At 39.4% G+C, this 22,563-nt stretch overlaps 1 protein-coding gene across 7 annotated transcripts in view; it reads left to right on the top strand.

The window, feature by feature from the left end:
• Positions 1 to 1,019: 1,019 nt before the first annotated feature.
• LOC127813884 (zinc finger CCCH domain-containing protein 45) overlaps positions 1,020 to 22,563 on the top strand; it is a 99,605-nt gene continuing 78,061 nt past the window's right edge. For 6 of the 7 annotated variants that reach the window (XR_008026243.1, XR_008026240.1, XR_008026244.1 and 3 more), the window contains exon 1: positions 1,020 to 1,210. The gene's annotated coding sequence lies outside the window, so the exon portion shown is untranslated. Of the gene's footprint in view, positions 1,252 to 22,563 lie in introns of all 7 variants that reach the window. The other variant, XR_008026241.1, reaches the window with a different exon arrangement.

Here is a 22,563-nt window from a genome sequence, read left to right as displayed (position 1 = left end):
AAAGAAGGCTAAAAATATTTATTTTTATATATATTCAATGATTATATGATTATTTGGAATTTACACAAATTTTTTCTTAATTTTTATTGATAATTTTTGGTAAAGAATGCTAAAAAAAATTATATATATATATATTCAATAGTTATATGATTATTTGGAATTAAATATTATTTTATACAATTTTTTTTATTTTTATATTGCAAATGAACATTTTATCAATTGGTTCATTTGTACCATTCCAATTCCACCAAAACAAAAACATACCAAATGACAATTCAATTATTGACTTTACGGTTCATTTGTATCATTCTTTTTCCCTTTTCTTTTGTCTAATCATATATTAATATATTACTCGTAAATCTATACTTTAAGAAATCAGAAGTGATAAGAACATTCATGATAATCAAATGTGGCCCATCTTTACTTAAAGAACGTACCCAATTAATTTACCCAATATATATGTATATATATACATAATGCATTTTGTTGTGAGCTCTCATTGGTAGAAAACATAATAAATTATATTTAATATCACTGATGCTTTGGTGTGAAAATAATAAAAAATTTCCTTAACTTTCAAGAAATGCGTATGCCCAAACTATAAAACATCAACTAAACCCTCAACATAATGTCCATTTTGCCCTTGAAATCGTGGTTTTTAACAAAAATACAGCGTGATTAATTAGATAAATAACAATTTAAATTTACTAAAGCAGAGAATAATGGTTGCAGTTTTTTTGAATTAAAAAAAAAATAAACATTTAAAAAGCTCTTAAGAACAATTCTTCTCCAATTTTTAGTTATTAACTCTAATTTTTATGTCTAAAAATATTTTAATATTTGATGTTTACAAAAATTAAAACAAAAATTAAAAACAAAAGAAAACTTTTAAATTTTGAAAGAGAATAAACAAACAAAAAATATTTTTCATAAAATTTAATTATTATTCTTTTTCATGGCATCTTAACCGCCACATCTAATGTAATAAAACATTTAAAGAAAGAAATAGACAGCAGAAATAAAAAAAGCCTGAGAAAAAAAGAAAGTGGCGATTTGCTGTTTTGGGATCGCAAACGTTGTTCTGTGCCAATGCGGCTTTAGCGAGAGAACTAGGGCACAGACAGTGTCGTCGACGTCGTCGTCATCACACCTGGCTCTGCTTCTCTATCTCCCGCTCTTCGTAATTCGATCCATGCTTTGCTCTGAAAAGGTACGCAATCCAAGTTTCGCTTGGTTTGTGTAGTAATTCAGGTAACTGTGATTTTTTTGGGTAGCGGGTCGGGAATATGTACGGTAAAAGGAATTTGTTACCGTTGTGATTGCCGTGATGATTCTGTTACTCTAATTTAATGCTGGAACATGTTTCACCTTCTCCCCGCTATCTATAGAAGCAGAATTTGAGTTTAATGTCTGCTATTTTTGATTGATTCGGTGTAATAGGTACGAGAATCTCTGTCTCTGTCTCACGAGAGTGGAAAATGCCAAAATGGCAATGTAATCCCTTGTAATTTATTTATATACGCCCCTGCCCTCAGGGGGCATTTGCAACTAGTAAAGGAGAATAGCAAAATTGTCAAGTTTTGGGCTTGGGAGACAAGGGAATAGAACAATTTACTGATACTTCAATGTAGCAAGTTATGGATTTAGTAATTAGAACTCCATTTTTTTTCTGGCTGATATGAGTGAAAGGTGAGCAGAAGCATTGGGACTGACTGCAAATAGATTTAAGAAATTGGAAATCTGTTCCTAGGTTTTCGCTTAGAAGCTTGATTTTCTACATCCTAACTCATTTATGTTGAAACGTTTTGAGTTGAGGCTATTCTTTCTATAAATGTAATGTTGGGTGTTTTCTCGTTTGCTTTTGGTTCAAACTAATAGAAGTATAATTCTTTATTAGAAGTTTTGTTACCAATTGAAGCTTTCTTTTTCGATTTTTGTTTTAAACATTTTAACCACAAACGAAAAATATTGGTACTTGGAGCCATGAAAATTTTGGTAGGATGGTGGGAAGTTTTGTTGCCATGGGAAGTTTTGTTGCCATGAAAATTTCCGTATTGTGCTAGAAGCTGTTTTTGAGTTCCACTAGTTTGATTAGAATGGGGATGGAGTTCTTGATTTATGGAGAAGCACTCTTTGGATTACTTTCCTAAAACGAGGTAGTTTTAAACTTATTCCCAAATCCGTGCACTTTTCTAAAGTTATTGTTGACAACAATTTGAATTATGAAGTTAAGAAAGAATTCAAGTTATACAAGAACTAATGGTGTAAAAAATTAAGCATCTTGAAGCCAAACAACAATATTATTGGTTGCAATGGAATAGTGAAACCATTGTTGGCAACTGTGATTAATGGCTTCATTATTCGGTTTGGAAAAAAAAAAAGTTTAAAACTTCCTAGGTTTGAGGAAAAAATCCAAAACAAGTTTGATAGGAGTGGTTATGGCATTACAGTAAATTGGTTAGAATGCGTAGAAGTTATTGGAAGGGTGGGCTTTTGGAGAATCAGAGCGTGGAGTTTATATATAAATTTAATTTATTCAAAGCTATGAGTATAACAATGAAAGAAAGTTATGGGAATAATTTACTGAATAAACAGTTTGGCATTTGTTGTGGAAATTATAGAGGAATCAAGCTGATAAATGAGCCACACTATAAAGCTTTGGGAGAGAGGGATTGAACAAAGATTAAGAAGAGAAATCAACGTGTTTGAAAACCAAATAAAATCATAATATATAGCACAAAAGTTGTTGTTCAAGTAGAGGCCAAAAAAAGTCTAATAGTGCCCAAATTGCATGATAAATGGATTGGGCCTATTAAAGGGCAAAGAGGAATCCTAAATCAATGAAACCCCTCTAAATAGTTAAAGATGAAAAAAAAAAAAAAAAAAAAAAGAAGGCCTGAAGGCTCAATGGGTCAAAGGATGCCTAACTTGCTTATATGATAAAAAAAAAAAAAAATAAAATTCATGACATAAGTTGGATGGTATGCGTTATCCTTTTGGTCATTGTGGTAGACCATGAGCTTAGGGTCAGTCTTGAGTATGGGTTTTGCAGTGTTTCATCTGTATCCCAAGGTACGCCTATTCTGTTTACCTACCTTGCCATGGGTTAGATTGGTCATGACCTGCCACATCCCATGGACCAACCTAAGTCACAAGGCTTAAGGCTTGTGACAGTTGTGAAGAGTCTTTACTCAAGGAGCTAGGTTTATCTTTTATTTTATCTGTGCTGAACCTCTACCTTGAAAACATATTTCTTCCCATTTTCAATTCATTAGGATCAATTGGCCAATCACTAATCGTCCTTAACCTCTCTGTTGTGGACAGTCAATATGCGGTCAACTGCCCTACCCTCATAATTGACCCTTTAGGTGATAGTTGACCGTGACAATTGACTGCCCCAGCCATCGCCAGTCGACCTTTTTGGTATTCTTTCCTCATAGTCAGTTTACCAATCTTGTAGTTGGTGGTCATGCCCACAGTCAATCTCTAGTGAATAGATTCCTTCCCTACCAATTTTGCATATATTTAGTTTTAGTTTGCATTCAAGCTTATTCATGAAATATAAAATATAGCAACTCTATGTATGATTAAAACATAGCTTCATTATCATTTTATATCACATGCGCAATTTAGTGCAAACATTTAAGCTCCCACAAAAATGTAAGATGCTTAAAAAAAATATACACGAAACTCAACCAAAATTAATTACCTTAATTAAGCCCTTAATCCAGTATGCACACATATCATGCTTTTAACATGTCACATTGCACAATGTTGTGCATATCTTCTCCAAGTCTTCCATTCTTCTTTACAGCTAGAGTTGCACTAATCTGACTTGATTTAACTTTAATTAGGCCGTTAATCCAATTTTCACTAAACCTCAACCAAAATTAATAAGTTTTTGTACCTTTAGAATTCCCTTATTATGGCTAATTACTTATCCAAAATACTGCTAATTATCTCTTCATTTAATTCTCAAAATTGAGTTCGAAGCCAGATGCTTATCTAAGTTTTAACTTGCCTGCTTCCAACATTCAACTTTCTGATCACTGACAGTTTATATGCAACAGTGATCCCCAGAGCCCACCTGATTGCCAAGTTATCTCTTTACTTGTTAACCTTCCTTCACTTTTTTCCATCTCCTTTACTCATACTAATTCACAAGATGTCGCATGTTTATACCTTGACTCATTCAAGTCATGACACAGCCTTTTGTTGGGAGTTCACAATTAATCACACTTCTGTTAGGTGGTTGAGAGTCAGTGATCTCTGGTGCAGTTTTGGCAGTTTGGAGCCCCAATTCTCACAGTCAGGTCTTGAGTTGGCTAACTTTAATAGCATAGCCAGAATGGTGGGGGACTTGGGTCTCGTCCTAATTTTGCTAGTGTGCCATCTTTTTTGAAGCCTATGCCTCACTATTTCGATGAACTGCAATTTTATCAGCAAACCAAGGATGACTTCATTAATTTTCAGGCTAAAAAACTAGTTTGGCTCCCAAGCAATTGCCTATACGAGTTGAACTCTCAGAAGCTTCATTGCCCTCCACAACCAAGACGGGGAGTCCAGAATTGATATGTTATAATAGGAACTTTTAGGAGTTGGTCCTAGAAAAAATGTGAAAGAGTTGCATGGAGTTTCCTAGGGCCTTGCAAAGCCATCTTCTTCATGGAGATTTGTTATAGACTTGGAGGCTTAGTATACTCTTGTATATACCTTGTGTATTCATTTTAGAGAAAGACATATTATTTTTATTCCTCTACATGGTATTAGAGCTAGACCCTAACCTAACCATAACTAGTATTGTCGCCGTCCCTAACCTCACAGGCGTTGCTCACTGAGATCCATCATCTTAACTGGCATCTATCTTTGATGCTGTTGCTCGCCACTGCCACTCCTAGTGCTTCGTGACTGCAGATTTGCAGATCTGATTTGCTGCTCACTATCGCTCATTGACTTCACCACTGTCAACCTCACCAGTGCTACTTGTCATGCTTTCCTAGTCTTCACTGGTTGTCGATCTTTGGCATTTTTGCTTGCCGCTATGATTCCTAGAGCTTCACGCTAGCAAATTTGGTGAAAATCTACTTTGTTGCTCTATTGCTCACCGCTGCCATTGACTTCTCTAGCATCGATCTCCTCATCGGCATCATTCACCAACACTGCTTATTGTGCCTTCCAGTGGTTTGCAGATCTGGTTGCAAGTTTGCAATCCCTTGCTTTCTAGGCAATTTTCAAACTTGATTTTTGGCTCTCTCATTGATTGTCGTAATAGGGTTTGTAATCATCGTCGCGTCTTCATCAGCTCCACAATCTTCATCCATAACTGTCTCGTCAAGATCAACGATTACTATTCCCTAATCCTTGGGTACGTTAGCTATTACCATGGAAAAATTGAATGGGAACAATTATTTTGCAAGGTCTATAGTAGTGGAAATCTAGTTTCTTGGGCATGGACTTGAAGATCATTTGAGACATTTCATCTCAACCATTTCGAAGAACAATCGATCTCTTTGGTGAAAGGTGGATGCGTACTTAGTTTGATGTGGTAGACAGTTGAACCGATTTTGATGCCTTTTTTTTTTTTTACCTCTTCGTAAGTGTAATGCCCTATGGACTCGTGCCCATGAGCTGTATACAAGTGACATCACTTGTATGTATGACGTGATTGGTGCTTTATTTCATCTTCAATAGAATGCTTTAGACATGATCTTTTATGTTGGTGAGCTCTAGGCTACCATTACCAATTTTAATGAACTAATGTCATTTGATGCTGATGTGAAAAAGCAACAAGAGCAACGAGATAAGATGTTCACTGCTCTTTGTCTCCATGGGATTAGACCAAAATTTGAGCCTCTTAAAACACAAATTCTAGGTAGTGCCTTTCTTCCACCTTTGATAGAGGTATTTGCCTAGTTACTTTGAGCCTCTTTAATTAATATTGATTATAGCCCCTCTCTACTTAGAGGCCACTTTGCTCTTGCCATTGCCCATGCTAGTTCCCCTCTCCTATTCGTGGGGGTAACTCAGGTGGATGTCGTGGTGGTGGTCGTCGTGGTAGACATACTCGGCCCTAGTGTTCCTATTGCAATCATGTTGGTCATCTTCAGGGGACTTGCTATAGCTTTTATAGTCACCCACCTTAGACGGCCAACACCACCCATATTGCTATTGGTACTTCAGAGGGTTAGGAGGCTATCACCCCTAGTGCTTCTTCACTAGTGACTATTTCTGAGGGAGAGCATGCTCAATTCCTTCAGTTTTGGGCAACACAATTATAATACCCCGAGAGCCCAGAGAAGTTAGTATATATCGAGGATAGTGTAAGAAAGGAAACAACACTAGCTGGATACTTTTTGGGCTGAATGTTGGCAAAGAACTTCCAAGTTAAGCGTGCTTGACCTGGGGCAATCCAAGGATGGGTGACCCCCCTGGGACGTTCGTGTAGGCCCATCAGGATAAGTTGTTCCGGTCCTTCCTATCGCTCGAACGGGATGTTACAGGTGGTATCAGAGCCGACCCTTGGCGAAGGCGGTCCGATGAGGGCGGGGAGTGGCGCCGAGGCTTGAGGGCCTGTACAAGGAGCGGCTTCTGACAGACTTCTAGAATGTCAGCCCCTAAGGGGAGAAGGTCTGGGACCAGTTGTAAGGTCGCATGACAAGGACGTCATGTGCTTAAGGGGGGGAGAATGTAATACCCCGAGAGCCCAGAGAAGTTAGTATATATCGATGATAGTGTAAGAAAGGAAACAACACCAGCTGGATACCTTTTGGGCTGAATGTTGGTAAAGAACTCCCAAGTTAAGCGTGCTTGACCTGGGGCAATCTAAGGATGGGTGATCCCCCTGGGAAGTTCGTGTAGGCCCATCAGGATAAGTTGTTCCGGTCCTTCCTATCGCTCGAACAGGATGTTACAACAATAGTCCACTTCACCTATTGCATCCCATGTTCACATTGGTAATCTGACTACTTCCTTTGCTAAGTCCTGATCTTCTCTTGTTTCATTGTTGTTTGACTCTAATGCCACCAATCATATGTTTGGTAATTGTTCACTCTTCTCAAGTCTTCACACCTTGGGGTCTTTACTTATTGTTACCTTAGTTTATGGTTCTCAAGTTTTAGTCCAGGGTATTGGAAATGCAAAATGCCTTCCTACTTTACCACTATCATCTGTGTTACATTTACCATAATGTCTCTTTAATTTGCTTTCTATTAGTTAACTAACTCATAATGTAAATTGTTCTGTCACCTTTTTGTTTAATTATGTTTTTGTGTAGGATTGAAAGATTGGGCAGATGATTGGCATGGGGTATGAATCTTAGGGACTTTACTATCTATCTCAACCTACTTCGCTTGTGGCCTGCATGATTACCACTTCACCACTACACATCCATTGTTGAATAGGGCACCTGTTTCTGTCTCGTGTAAAGAAGATGGTTCCCAGATTGTCTAGTCTTCCTGCTTTAGAGTGTGAGTCTTCTCAACTTGGGAAACATGGTTGTCGTTCTTTCCCAAGTCAAGTCAATAAGCGTGTTAGTTCTCATTTTTCAGTTATCTATTTTGATGTATGGGGTCTAAGTTGTGTCAATTCAAAAGAAGGGTTTTGTTATTTTTTAACCTTTAGTGATGATTTTTCCCGCACTGCATGGTTGTATTTAATGAAACATCGCTTTGAATGGTTTTCTGTCTTGATTGTCTTTTACACTGAATTTCAAACTCAATTTGATATGCCTATTTAGGTTCTTCATAGTGATAATGCTCTTGAATATCTATTATCACCCTTTAAATCTTATATGGTATAGAAAGGGATTCTTCACCAAACCTGGTGTTTTGGCATCAACAAAATGGAGTTGTTGAATGGAAGAATTGTCATTTAATTGAGATTACATTTGCACTCCTCCTCTATATGCATGCTGCTCTCCAAAATTGGGATGATGCTGTCTTAACTGCATGTTACTTGATTAACTGAATGTTCTCCTCTATCCTTAATGACCAAGTTCCTTATTCCATTCTTTTTCCTCTAGTTGACTTGTATTCTCTCCCTCCTTATATCTTTGGATGTACTTGTTTTGTTCATCAGCTCGCGCCCCTGGTGATGATAAGCTAGTAACTCATTCTCTCAAATGTGTTTTCCTTGGTTATTCATGTCTTTAAAAGGGGTATCAATGCTACTCCCTTGAGTTGGCTTGCTACTTTGTTTCTGCTCATGTTACCTTTTTTTAGTCTTCTCATAATTTTCCTCCCTCTTCTACATTGCCTGCATTGATATCGCCTCCTTACCTATTCCCTTTCTTGATCTTTCCTCTTCTTCACCACCCTTATCTTCATCTCGCCTTGGTCGCCCTAATCGTCAGACTTATTAACATCGCCATTGACATGTGGACCCACCTATAGCGCCCATCATTAACAGACCTATGGGGCTCTTACTGGACTCATCCCTTGTGCTGATTGGCCCGTCCACCTTTGATCCATCTCCCACTGTTCTTGATCTTGACTTGCCTTTTGCTCTTCATAGAGGTACTCATTGTTGAACTACCAAACATCTCATTTCCAATTTTGTTAATTATCACTCTTTATCTCTTGGGTATTTTGCTTTTATCTTTTCGTTGACTTCTGTCTCTCATCTAGGCTAGCAAGATGCTATGGTTGTAGAAATGTCTACTTTATATTCTAATGGAACTTGGGAATTGGTACCTCTTCCAAATAGTAAGTCTATAGTAGGATGTTGTTGGGTGTTTAACTATCAAGGTTGGCTTTGATGGCTGCGTTGATCGCCCCAATGCTTGCCTTGTAGCCAAAGGGTACACTCAAATATTTGGCCTTGATCATGGGGAGACTTATTCTCCTGTTGCTAAGATCTCATCTGTTTGTCTCTTCTTGTCACTTGTTATTATGTTTGATTAGCCTCTCTATCAGCTCGATATCAAGAATTCTTGCCTTCATGGTGATTTAGAGGAGGTGTACCTCTTGGGTTTGTTGCTGAGGGTGAGTTTAGCCTTGTGTGTCACCCGAAAAAATCCTTGTATGGCTTAAAATAGTCTTCTCGAGCTTGGTTTGGTAGATTTAGTTCACTTGTCCTAGAGTTTGGGTTAGCTAAGAGTAAAGCTAATCATGTTGTCTTTTATTGCTCTCAATTTGGTCTCTAATCTCTTGGTGGTATATGTTGATGATATAGTTATTATAAGGAACTATGATGTTGGTATCACAGAGTTGAAAGTTGATCATTTTGTCTTTTATCGCTCTTGTTGCCATAATCTCCCAGTCGTATGTGTTGGGATATAGTTATTATAGGGAATGATAATGTTGGTGTTGAAATCCTAAATGATTTGAAGAGGATTTGGAGGAGATTGTGGTAAGAGATTGAGATTGAGGTCACAATATTTGGAAGGTTTAGGCTGATTCTTTGGGGCTGATTTCTTGAGTTTAATCTTATGTTTCCATTTTTGTTCTCTATGTACATATTAAATAGGGATCATGTATGTGAAGAATAGGTAGACTAATGTAATAAAAGGTCCGATTCAATTTTCCCATCATCTTCATGGTATCAGAGCCCAGATCTCTCTGAAAACCTAGAAGCCATGGCCGCCAGCCATGAGTCCATCCAGTCGGTAACTCAAGAGGGAGAATAAGAGATAATCCCCTCTATGGGTTCGACTGGTGGGTTTGAAAATTCTTCAATTTGTCTTATCGTAGAGAAGCTGAATGGGAAGAACTACTGAGAATGGGCCCAATCCATCAAGCTGGTCATCGACGGTAAAGGCAAACTGGGCTTCCTTACCCGCGAGATCAAACAACCATCTTCCAAGGAGGTAGCGGCCTTCCAGAAATGGCGGTTTGAGAATTCCCTTATCACCTCCTACTTGATCAACTCCATGCGACCAGCGATCGGCAAGACATACATGTTCCTGCCGACAGCAAAAGACGTATGGGAAGCCGTTCGCGAAACCTACTTCGATGCTGAGAATGCCTCTCAAATCTTCGAGATAAAGACTCGGTTGTGGCAGATGAAGCAAGGAGAAAGAGAGGTGACAGAATATTACACGGAGATGCTAGGTTTATGGCAGGAACTGGACCTCTGCTGTGAAGAATCTTGGGAGTGCACGAGTGACAGTGTGCGATTCAAGAAGAGGATGGAGAACGAGAGGGTGTACGAGTTTCTGGCTGGTCTCAACAGAGAGCTCGATGATGTGAGGAGCCGAGTCTTGGGTCGTCGGCCATTACCTTCCATTCGGGAGGTATTCTCTGAGATTCGGCATGAAGAAAGTAGGCGGAAGGTGATGTTGAAGGAGAAGATTGCTGCTGGGCTTGAAGCTTCGGCTATTGCTGCTCGTGGGCCTTCCACAACATCTGGGCTGAGACAAAACAAAAGGCTTTTCTGTGACCATTGCAAAAAATCAGGTCATTCCAAAGATATTTGCTGGGTTTTACATGGCAAGCCTGCTGATTAGAAGCCCAAACAGCCAAATAAATCTCATGGGTACCAAGTCTTGACTGAACAGAAAATAGAATCAGCACATCATACTCATTTAACCCCTACTGGGGGTTTTAACTCCGAGCAACTTGAGAAGTTATATGCTCTTTTCTCGACTTTTCAAGCCTCGGGTCAGTCTTCTACGCCTCCTTCATCAAATTCCTTAGCCCACAAAGGTACTTTTTTTACTGCTCTTAGTGCCACTTTGCGCTGTACTCCCTGGATTATTGATTCTGGCGCATCCAACCATATGACTGATTCCCATTATTTATTTTCCACATACTCACCTTGTGCTGGTAACTTGAAAGTAAAAATTGCAAATGGTACTTTATCCCCGGTAGCTGGCAAGGGGAGTATCCGTATCTCTGAATTTATTACTTTGGAGTCTGTCCTTCATGTTCCTAATCTGTCTTGCAATCTATTGTCTGTTAGTCAGCTAACCAATCAATCTCATTGCTCAGCTACATTTTTGTCTTTTCATTGTGTCTTTCAGGATCTATCATCGGGGAAGACGATTGGTAGTGCGAAGGAATGTGCAGGTCTCTACTACTTTGATGACGCTCTTATGAGTAAACAGTGTCATCCTTCTATTTGTAATTCTGCATCTAGTCCTAAGGATAGTGACCTTTTGTTATGGCATAAACGAATGGGTCATCCAAATTTTCAATATCTAAAACGTTTGTTTCCTTCATTTTGTTCGAATAAAACTCCTTTGAATTTACAATGTGAAGTCTGTGAACTTGCAAAACATTCTCGCACTACTTTTCCCTCCAGTTCTTACAAACCATCTATGCCTTTTACTTTGATTCACAGTGACCTTTGGGGGCCTTCACGAGTTCCCAATAGGACCCACACAAAATGGTTTATTACTTTTATTGATGACCATTCTCGTCTTTGTTGGGTGTATTTACTACATGATAAATCTGAGGTTAGTTATGTATTCATGAACTTCTACACTATGATTTACACCCAATTTCACACAAAAATTCAAATTCTTCGTACTGATAATGGCACTGAGTACTTCAATCATTCTATGGGCCCCTATCTTCAAGCCAAAGGTATTGTTCACCAGAGTTCTTGCGTTCACACCCCCCAACAAAATGGGGTTGTTGAATGGAAAAATCGGCATATTCTTGAGGTAGCTCGTGCCATATTGTTCACTTCTCACATGAAAAATCATTTTTGGGGTGATGCCATTCTGACTGCTGCATTCCTCATCAACCGAATGCCTAGTCGAATTCTCTCATTTGCAACCCCTCTCCAAAAATTCCAGGAGATCTTCCTTAATTCTCGGCTGAGTTCATCTCTCCCGCTTCGTGTTTTTGGGTCCACCGTGTTTGTCCACATTCACGCCTCCCAACGTACTAAGTTGGATCCAAGAGCCCTCAAATGTGTTTTCCTTGGTTACTCTCCTACTCAGAAGGGTTACAAATGTTATGACCCTCTTTCACAGAAATTATATGTCAGTTTGGATGTCACATTTTTTGAGCATACTCCTTACTACTCGCTTCAGGGGGAGTCCTTGAGTGAAGCTCATCCCCCAGACACCAACTTTGATGTTGCGATCTTTAAGTCTGCTCCTTATAATATACCATCTCCTTCTTTGTCCAACGTAGAAGGAATCTTGAACTCAGGGGGAGATGTGGGAGAACAAATAAACAAGGAGCCATTTGTCTACTCAAGGAGACCTAAATCAAAGCCCGATGAGACTCTTGCATCCGAAGCATCAAAAGAGTCTGAACCGGTGATGGCTCTTGCTACTCATGAGCCAAAACCCAATCCTGACCAGGTAAAAATTCTTGATGATTTACCTATTGCTCTTAGAAAACAACCTCGTTCATGTACTCTCCATCCTATCTCAAAATTTGTATCTTACAATGCCCTTTCTGCCAAGTGTCGTGCTTTTACATCTAACCTTGACAGAATCCAGATTCCTAAGAATATTCAAGAAGCCTTGGAGATTCCAAAATGGAGAGAAGCAGTGATGGAAGAAATAAGGGCCTTAGAAAAAAATGGAACTTGGGAGGTGATGACGTTGCCAAGGGGGAAGATACCAGTGGGATGTAAGTGAGTGTTCACGGTGAAGTACAAGGCGGATGGCACAGTAGAGCGGTACAAAGCCCGCCTAGTTGCAAAGGGGTTCACCCAAACATATGGTATTGACTACACTGAGGCATTTGCTCCAGTAGCCAAGCTAAATACCATACGAGTTCTCTTGTCCTTGGCAGCAAACTTGGACTGGCCACTCCATCAGTTTGACATCAAGAATGCCTTTCTGAATGGTGAGCTAGAGGAAGAAGTATTCATGACATTACCACTAGGATTTTACAAGGAAGGAAAAGAAACCAGAGTATGTAGATTGAAGAAATCTCTATATGGGCTCAAGCAATCACCAAGAGCGTGGTTTCATAGATTCGCGAAGGTAATCAAGAATCAAGGATATCAACAGGGGCAGTCAGATCATACTATGTTCTTCAAACTATTCAATGATGGTAGGAGCATCATTCTGATTGTGTACGTGGATGACATCATTCTTACTAGAGATAACATAAGAGAGGTGGAGAGGTTGAAGAAAGTCTTAGCCATAGAGTTTGAAGTAAAAAACCTAGGACAAATGCGATATTTTCTGGGAATGGAAGTCGCCAGATCAAAGAGGGGAATTAGTGTCTCTTAGAGAAAGTACGTTCTTGACCTTTTGACTGAGACGGGTATGCTTGGTTGCAAGCCAAGCAATACCTTGATCGAGGCAGGGAAAAGAATGGAAGACGTTGGAAAGCCTGTGAATAGAGAAAGATATCAGAGGCTAGTAGGTAGACTAATCTACCTATCTCACACTAGACCTGACATTGCTTTCGCTGTAAGCGTCGTCAGTCAGCATATGCATTCACCAAAGGAGAGTCACCTAGAAGCAGTGTATAAGATTCTCAGATATCTGAAAGGCTCACCAGGGCGGGGTCTATTCTTTAAGAAAGGAGACAGTAAAAAGATAGAGATTTATACAGATGCAGATTGGGCAGGCTCAGCAGAAGACAGAAGATCTACTACCGGCTATTGTACCTATGTTTGGGGAAATCTAGTAACATGGAGAAGTAAGAAGCAGAATGTGGTAGCCAGAAGTAGTGCTGAAGCTGAATTCAGAGTTGTCGCTCAAGGGATGTGTGAAGGGCTATGGTTATAAAAACTTTTGGAGGAACTACACATCACAATAGAGTTTCCCATCAAACTCTACTACGACAACAAAGCTGTTATCAGTATTTCCTATAATCTGGTCCAGCACGACAGGACTAAACATATAGAAGTTGACAGACATTTCATAAAGGAGAAAATTGAGAAAGGAATAATCTGCACGACCTATATTCCTACTAGAGAACAATTGGCAGATATATTCACTAAAGGGTTACAGAGATCTAGCTTTGAAGAGTTTATCTGCAAGTTGGACATGATTAATATCTATGATCCAACTTGAGGGGGAGTGTTGAAATCTTAAATGATTTGAAGAGGATTTGGAGGAGATTGTGGCAAGAGATTAAGATTGAGGTCACAATATTTGGAAGGTTTAGGCTAATTCTTTGGGGCTGATTTCTTGAGTTTAATCTTATGTTTCCATTTTTGTTCTCTATGTACGTATTAAATAGGGATCATGTATGTGAAGAATAGGTAGACTAATGTAATAAAAGGTCCGATTCAATTTTCCCATCATCTTCAGTTGGTATCACAAAGTTAGCTTATCTCCAACGACAGTTTTAGACTATAAGGATTTGGGTTCTCTGAAGTATTTTCTTGGTATTGAGGTTGCTCGGTTAAAGTAGGGAATCTCTATTTCTCGGACGAAGTACACGTTGGATATACTCGAGGAGATAGACATGCTTGGATGTAAGCTTATAGAGACTCCTATGGACCCAAATATCAAGTTGCTTCCGAGACGGGGGAAGCCTATTTCTACTGTTGGTGTTATTGTTGATTAGATAGCAAGCTTAATTACCTTAGAGTCACTTGTCCTGATATTTCATTTGCTGTGAGTGTGGGAAGTTGTTTCTAGATTCACCTTGTGATAGTCATTGGCATGCAGTGATTCATTGTCACAACCCCAGGGGTATCCTAGTCATTGCATTACTTATGCATAAGGGTGTTGTACCTTGATTAGTGTTGTAAAGACTTGTAACCTTTCAGTTAGACGTTCAAACTGAGAGGTAAGAGCCTATAAATAGGCTAAGTGTAGAGGATGGGAATTATGTTCAAGTAATAACAAATTCTTTCCCTCTCTTTCTCTCTCTGAATTCTCCCTTCTTCTTTTAAATTCTCCCTCCCCTTCTATTCTGTTTCTCAGTTTCTTCCATAAATCCAGAAAATACCCTAGGTTCGGCCCCAAGACTTGACATTTGGTATTAGAGTTGGTGGTTCTCGGTTGTTGAATTGAGTTGAGGGGAGTTAGGCAGGCGCAAACTTGAAGTAAATCTAGAATGATTGTGATCCACAGTGTTCGCGATCAGATCTAGGTTATAGTTGATCCATAACAATCGCGATCACTGACGATCAGTCGCAGTGATTAGAGGTGGTAATTCACCGAAGATTTGAGATGATAGTCAAAGGTAGGTGATTTGAGGAATGACAAAAGGCACTAGGATGAAGCAGCTGGAAGCAAGGATGGAGGCGATGGAATTGAGACTACTATAGACTTAGGAGGCAGCGGGTCGCATCAGGGAAGAGAGCTTTGCCATGCTAGAAAGTGTGTAGAGAGAACTGGAGAAAAGCAGAGAAGAATCTGCGAGCACACTGGATCAATTTGGCCAGAGAATAAATAGTATGTTCAATATGCTGTCATCACTACCTCAATTTCGTTTGTCACCGGATTTTCCTATCCAATTCTGCCTGGCAATAGCATTCTCCCTAGAGTTTCAGGAGTGCTGGAGGCGAAGGAGTTTCCGACCCTAGAACCAACAATCCAGGTAAGGGGTTCTTCTTCTAAAACCTTTAATTACACCCCCATGCCAAGATTGGAAATATCGGTGTTCTAAGGATTGAAACTGAGGTGGTGGATCTGCAGGTGTGAGAGGTTTTTTCAGTTTTACAATGTGACAAAAGAGCAGAAGATCAATCTGGCAGCCACCTATCTTAATAATATGGCTGACTCTTGGTTCTAAGGATGGATCAAGACAAGGAGATTTGAGGTGAATTGGACTGACTTTGCAAAGGATCTATGTGAAAGATTTGGTGAGAAATCAATGACTAATGTGATTGAAGAGTTTAACAAATTAAGGTCTGACAGATCAATGGTAGAGTATCAAATTTTGTTTGAAGAACGAAGATCATTAATGTGGAATGCATAGCCTGCCATAACTGAGCAGTATTTCATCTCCAGTTTTATCAATGGCCTCAAGGATGAATTAAGGCCCATTGTTAAGATGATGCAGCCTGCAACAGTGAAGCAAACTACTGAGAAAGCAAGATTACAGGAACTAGCCTTAGAAGCTATATTCAAAAAGCATAAAGTCATAGCAATAAATAATCCTTCCACCAGCCAACAATTGGGAGGAAGTACTCGGGCTACAGCAATAGGAATGAACAAGGAGACCCTAAGGTTCACACTAACTTGAATGCGGTTAGAAATCCTACCATGGAGCAGAGGAGGCAGCTGGAATTGTGCTATAAATGTGGAGATAAATTCAGCCCTGGCCACCAATGCAGAAGGCGATTATTGAATATGGAGGGGTTGGATGAGGAAAAGAAGAAGAAGAAGAGGTTGTAGAAGAGACTGAAATCGTTCAAGAGGAAATGCAAGGAGATGGAGGAGTGTTGGAGAAGTCGAGTTTAAATAGAGGCCAAAAGGAGATGAGAAATCGAGTTTAAATAGAAGAATAGATGATAAAGAATATTTAAAACTAAAGAGATAAGAAAGATGAAAAGATAAAGGAGAAGATAGAGATAAAGAGATAAGTGGTTACATAAAACTACCACTTGAGTTTAAATCCTACCCTATCTGTTCATAGCATATTTGAATTTGTATTTTGTATCCAATCCCTGTATTTTAGGAGCCTAGCTCGTGTATAAATACCCATCTAAACTTAATACAAAGGATCATACACAATTACAACAATATAGTCTTGTTTTATATGGTATCAGAGCCTTGTTTCTAGGGCTTCACGATTTTTCTATTTCGGCCTTAATCGCCACTGCTACAATCCATGGTTCTGTCTTCATTACAGTTTTTTCCTTACTATTATTTTGCGATGCATGGTTTTGCCCTCATTCCACGGTTCTTCATCTGGATTGCTACCAGGCCTTTATCGCCATCATTTTTTCATCCTTCCATGTCCGTTTTGACCTTCATAGTCGAAAGATCTCCCAATATCTCTGTCCATCCTAGCTAGCATCCGTCGACTCGGCCATTGCGTGCCCCTCCGGTGTCCATCATCATTGTGGCACAATTTTTGACGTCTTGAGTCCTTATCACAACTTTCACACTTGTAGTCTCGGTCTCTTCTTTGGTGTTGTAGTGTTCTTGCTTCAGCAACCATTGATTTAGGCATCTATATTTGCTGTCGAACTCCTACAGTATCACAGTTTCTTACCCCAACAAGTTACTATGTGCTTACAGTGAACTCGTTCATTGGGTATTAATCTGCTTACTGACCCATTACTTTTAGATGTCTTCAATCTTTGAAACCAACAACTCTAGCTGCTCCTTGGTTGATCCTAACACCAGCATGCTAACTAGAGTCACAACACTGCAGCGAGCGACTTCTAGAATCTTAACTCGTCATACTGGTTAGATGGGAGAAACTACCTACAATGGTCTCAAGTGGTGAGGATATTCTTGAAGGGTAAAGGGAAGCTGAGTCATCTTGTGGGACGGGACCATCAAAAGAGGACCTGAGATTTGTAGCATGGGACGAGGAGGACTTGGCAATTATGTCATGGTTATGGAACTCTATGCAACCTGAAATTAGCCTCAACTACATGTTTTTATCCACTGCCTAGGAGGTATGGGAAACTATTCAGAAGACGTACTCAAAAATGTAGGATGTAGTCTTGATGTTTGAAATCAAAACCAGAATTGCATCCACGAAATAGGCAAGTTTTTTTGTGATTGACTATTACAATACTTTGAATGGCTTGTGGTTAGAATTTGATCACTATCAGAATTCAAAGATGAAAGACAGTGGGGATGCCCAAATCTTGAAGGAGTTCATTGAACGAGATTGAGTGTGTGAGTTCTTAGTAGGTCTAAATCCTGAATTTGATCCTATTTGAGTTCAAATCCTTGGAAGAGGAAAGTTGCCACCATTGGGGGAAGTCTTCTCTATCGTTCGGGCCGAGGAAAGCAGGCACCTAGTTATGCTTAAATCTTAGCAAATTAAAGGGTCTGCCAGGGTATCAAGGAAGCCTAATGGAGGAAGGACAAATGTGGGGAGCCAGACTAACCACCTTAAGCCCTCCAATAAGGACGGTCTTTGGTGCACACATTTTGTAAGAAGCCATGACATGCAAGAGAAAATTGTTTCAAGCTTCAAGAAACGGTTCAGGTTCTAAGTCGGATTGGTGGATTCAAGGGACAAGCACAACAATCAGCAAATACTACCAAAATGATAGATCAGTCCCAAGGTGCTTCTGCTAGCAATGATGAACTTGGTGGACTAAGTAAGGAGGGAATTGAAAAGTTGAGAGTTCATCCAATCTTTTTTTGGCTCTACTTTTGCATGCTCTTTAGCTGCCTTTGGTAAGTGTCTCTCTGCTTGTTCCTTTAATGCTCAGGCCAACCCACATCCTTCTTCATGGATTCTTGACTTAGGTGAAACTAGTCACATGACACTGTATGTCACTTTTTTTTGCAACCTACAAGGGGCCACAGAGGGATTGTTGTTGCAAATGGCTCTCATATTCCTATTGCTAGTCAAGGTAACATCAATGTCATTCCCCATATCCCATTAACTAAAGTTCTTCATGTTCCCAAGCTATCCACCAACCTTTTGTCCATAATCCAACTTACCAAGTCTTTGAACTGCAATGTTACCTTTTTTTGACACACATTGTATTTTTCAGGACAAGATTTCAGGGAGGACGACTGGACTTGCTAAAGTTAAGGACGGACTCTACCATCTTGAGACAAAGAGCACTTTGAATGGATCAGGGCACCGGTTGGCTCTCTCATCACCATGTCACCCCTCTCCTACTTCCTCCAAGATTTTGTTACAACACTACTAGTTTGGCCATCCTCCCTTTAGTCTCTTAAAAACTATGGGATCCTTCACAAGTTTGTAATCGCATTGGGCTTGATGGTTTGTTTCTTTTATTGATGAATGTACTTGGGTCACTTGTGTTTACCTCATGTGGGACATATCGAACATTTCCACTATTCTTCCCAATTTTTGTCGCATGATCAAAACCCAATTTGGGGTGTGTATAAAACAATTTTGCTTGGATAATGCCAAGGACTACTTTAACCACTGTTTAAACCATTTTTTTTTTCTTAAAGAAGGCATTATTCATGAGTCTTCTTGTGTTGATACCCCTCAACAAAACAGGGTGGTTGAAAGGAAAAATCGTCACCTCTTAAGTGTTACTCGGTCCTTGTTATTTTAGTCTTGTGTACCTAAACAATTCTGGGGGAAAGTTGTGCTCATCGCCACTCATCTGATTAATCGTGTCCCCTCTTGCTCCCTTGGCAACAAGAGTTCTATTTGGCTTCTAATGCATCACTACCTGTCTGTCTCCTTTTCCTCCACTTTATCTCCGAAAGTTTTCGGGTGCATGGTCTATGTACACCTTTATCCACATAGTTGTGACAAGCTTGACCCTCAGGCTCTCAAGTGTATCTTCCTTGGGTATTCTAACACTCAAAAAGGGTATAAATGCTATCATCCGTATACTCGTAAATTCTTTATGTCCGTGGATGTTACATTTCATGAAACTACTCCCATTTTCTTCTCTTCCGCACCTCATCTTCAAGGGGAGCACTTGAGTGGAGATGAGGATCTTACTCTTGACACCCGTTTATCTCTTCCTTTATCCTTTCAACGACTGAGCCAGTTGAGACAACCACTTTCACCTGGTTCCCTTCCATCTCCACCTTCTACAATTCCATTAGACACTAATTGTGATGAGCACACAGCCGAATTGCAACAACTAGCCTTGAATCCAAGAGAACCTCTTGTCTACTCAAGGAGGACAGAAACTGATCCTAGACCCACACAAGCTCAAGATTCCTACTTGGATGAAGGTAAGGCCACTATCCATTTTCCAACCTCTGTGGAAGAATCTGTCTCATGACCTTGACCTACCCATTGCATTAAGAAAAGGCATCCGAGAATGCACCAAACGTCCTATCTACCCTATATCCCAATTTGTATCTAACCATAGACTGTCCTCACAATATCAAACCTTTCTTACCTCACTAGACATTATAGAAATCCCAAGATCTATTCATGAGGCATTAAAGGATAAGAAGTGGACACTTGCTATGGAGGACGAAATGAAAGCACTTGAAAAGAACAGAACCTGGGAGGCTATACCTAGGCCAAAGGATAAGAAACTAGCGGGATGTAAATGGGTGTTTATAGTAAAATATAAATCTGATGGGACATTTGAAAGATACAAAGGAAGATTGGTAGCAAAGGGATACACACAAACCTATGGTATCGACTATCAAGAAATATTTTCTCTAGTAGCCAAGATGAATATAGTTAGAATATTCATTTCCCTTGCTGCTTGTTTTAATTAGCCATTGTTGGAGTTTCACATTAAGAATGCCTTCTTACATGGTGATTTAGAAGAGGAATTTACATGGAGCCTCCTCTTAGGTTCGAAGGATTATTTGGGGGTAATAAGGTGTGTCGGTTGAAAAAAGGTCTTGTATGGGCTAAAACAGTCTCCGAGAGCATGGTTCAGAAGGTTTACAAAGGCAATGAGGGAATTGAGATATAAACAAAGTTAGGGAGATCATACCCTATTCATCAAGCACAATGGAGAAGGTATGATCACAACCCTATTGGTTTAAGTTGATGATATTATTATTACAAGGAATGATGATATTGAAAGACTTGCTCTAAGAGAACATCTAGACTGAGAATTTGAAATTAAAGACCTCGATAAACTAAGGTACTTTCTTGGAATTGAAGTAACTTATTAAAAAAATAGCATATTTTTATCCCAAAGGAAGTATATTTTGGACCTGTTAAAGGAAACAAGGAAACTTAATAGCAAGGTAGCAAGCTCTCCCATTGATCCGAATCACAAAATAGGGTCAAAAAATGAAGGGGACGCAGTTTATAAAGATAGGTACCAAAGGTTAGTTGGTAAGCTAATATATCTATCTCATACTAGGCTTAATATCACTTACTCCATTGGAATAGTCAGCTAATTTATGCATGACCCAAGGGAAGAACATCTATAGGCTGTCAACCGCATCTTGCATTACTTAAAGGCAACTTCGGGGAGAGGAATCATATGTAGGGTCACCTATGGACAGGCGATCCACATCAGGTTACTATACTTTTCTAAGAGGAAACTTGGTCATATGGAGGAGTAAAAACAAAGTGTGGTTGTGAGCTCAAGTGTAGAGGTAGAGTTCAGAGCTATGGCTCATGAAGTATTCGAACTTCTGTGGCTGAAGATTATCCTAAATGACCTCACGATCAAACTAGAAGAAACAATGAAATTATACTGTGATAACAAGTTTGCTACCAATATTGCTCATAATATATTCTAACATGATTGCACCAAACATATAGAAGTTGATAGACATTTCATCAAGGAAAAACAGGACAGTGGCATAATCACTACTCCTTATATGCCAACATAAAATCAATTAGATGACATCCTAACCAAAGGTTTTCCACTGGCAAGATTTCAGGAGATTACATGCAAGCTGGGAATGGTCAACATTTACTTGTCAATTTGAGGGGGAGTGTTGCAGAAATCAAGTTTAAATAGATGCCGAAAGGAGATGAGTGCCGAAAGGAGATGAGAAACCGAGTTTGAATAGAAGATAAGATATAAAGAATATTTAAAACTAAAGAAATAAGAAAGATGAGAAGATAGAGATAAAGAGATAAGTGGTTACATAAAACTACCACTTTAGTTTAAATCCTACCCTATCTGTTCATAGCATATTTGAATTTGTATTTTGTATCCAATCCCTGTATTGTAGGAGCCTAGCTCATGTATAAATACCCATCTAAACTCAATACAAAAGGGCCATATACAATTACAGTAATATAGCCTTGTTTTACGAGAAGAAATATCTTTTCATGCATTAAAGGGAGGCCCCATAGGAAAAATTATTAAGGTGAAAGGAATGGTTGGTAAAAGGAGACTCATGGTACTAATTGATAGCGGCAATACCCATAGCTTCTTGAATGAGGCAACTGCCAAGGACTTGAAGTGTGGACTAACAGCCACTATTTCCCTCTCGGTAATTGTGGCCAATGGAAACAAAATGTACAGCAATTAAAAATGTGCTGATTTCAAATGGGTAATGCAAGGGCAGGAGTTTACAGCGGATTTGAGAATTCTGGAATGGGGGGCCGGGGGGGGGGGGGGGGGGGGGTTGACATTGTGCTAGGAGTTGACTGGATGAGGACAGTCAGTCCATTGGTTTTTGACTTCAACAAATTGGAAGTTACTTTTGAGTTCAATGGCAGGAAATTAACACTGGTTGGAAGCCTAGAAACTGGTTAGTATAAGGTGATCACCGATAAGAAGTAGAAATTACTACAGAAAAAGTGAGCACAGGTGTCACAGCTGTACTCTATACAGGCTGTAGAGTTAGAAGAGGAAGCTGATGCAGTGGAAGGACATTCAAGGGCTGAAAACACTGCTGTCTGTCAACTTCTTACTGAGGTACAATTTTCTGACTCTTTACAATTACTTTTGATGGAATTTAAGGACTTATTTGCTGAGCCTACTTCCCTACCTCCCACTAGACTATTTGACCATTCCATCCATCTTAAACCGAACTCAAAACCGCTAAATATCAGATCCTACTAGTATCCCCCTGTACAAAAGGCGAGATAGAAAAGCTGGTAAAAAACATGCTAGCTAATTCTATAATACAGCCTAGCCTGACCCCATTTGCCCCACCCATCCTTCTTGTTAAGA

Source organism: Diospyros lotus, chromosome 12, assembly GCF_014633365.1.
Source record: "Diospyros lotus cultivar Yz01 chromosome 12, ASM1463336v1, whole genome shotgun sequence".
Lineage (NCBI taxonomy): Eukaryota > Viridiplantae > Streptophyta > Magnoliopsida > Ericales > Ebenaceae > Diospyros > Diospyros lotus.
The sequence above is the reverse complement of the archived record's forward strand: the minus strand, read 5'-3'. Positions and strand labels throughout refer to the sequence as shown.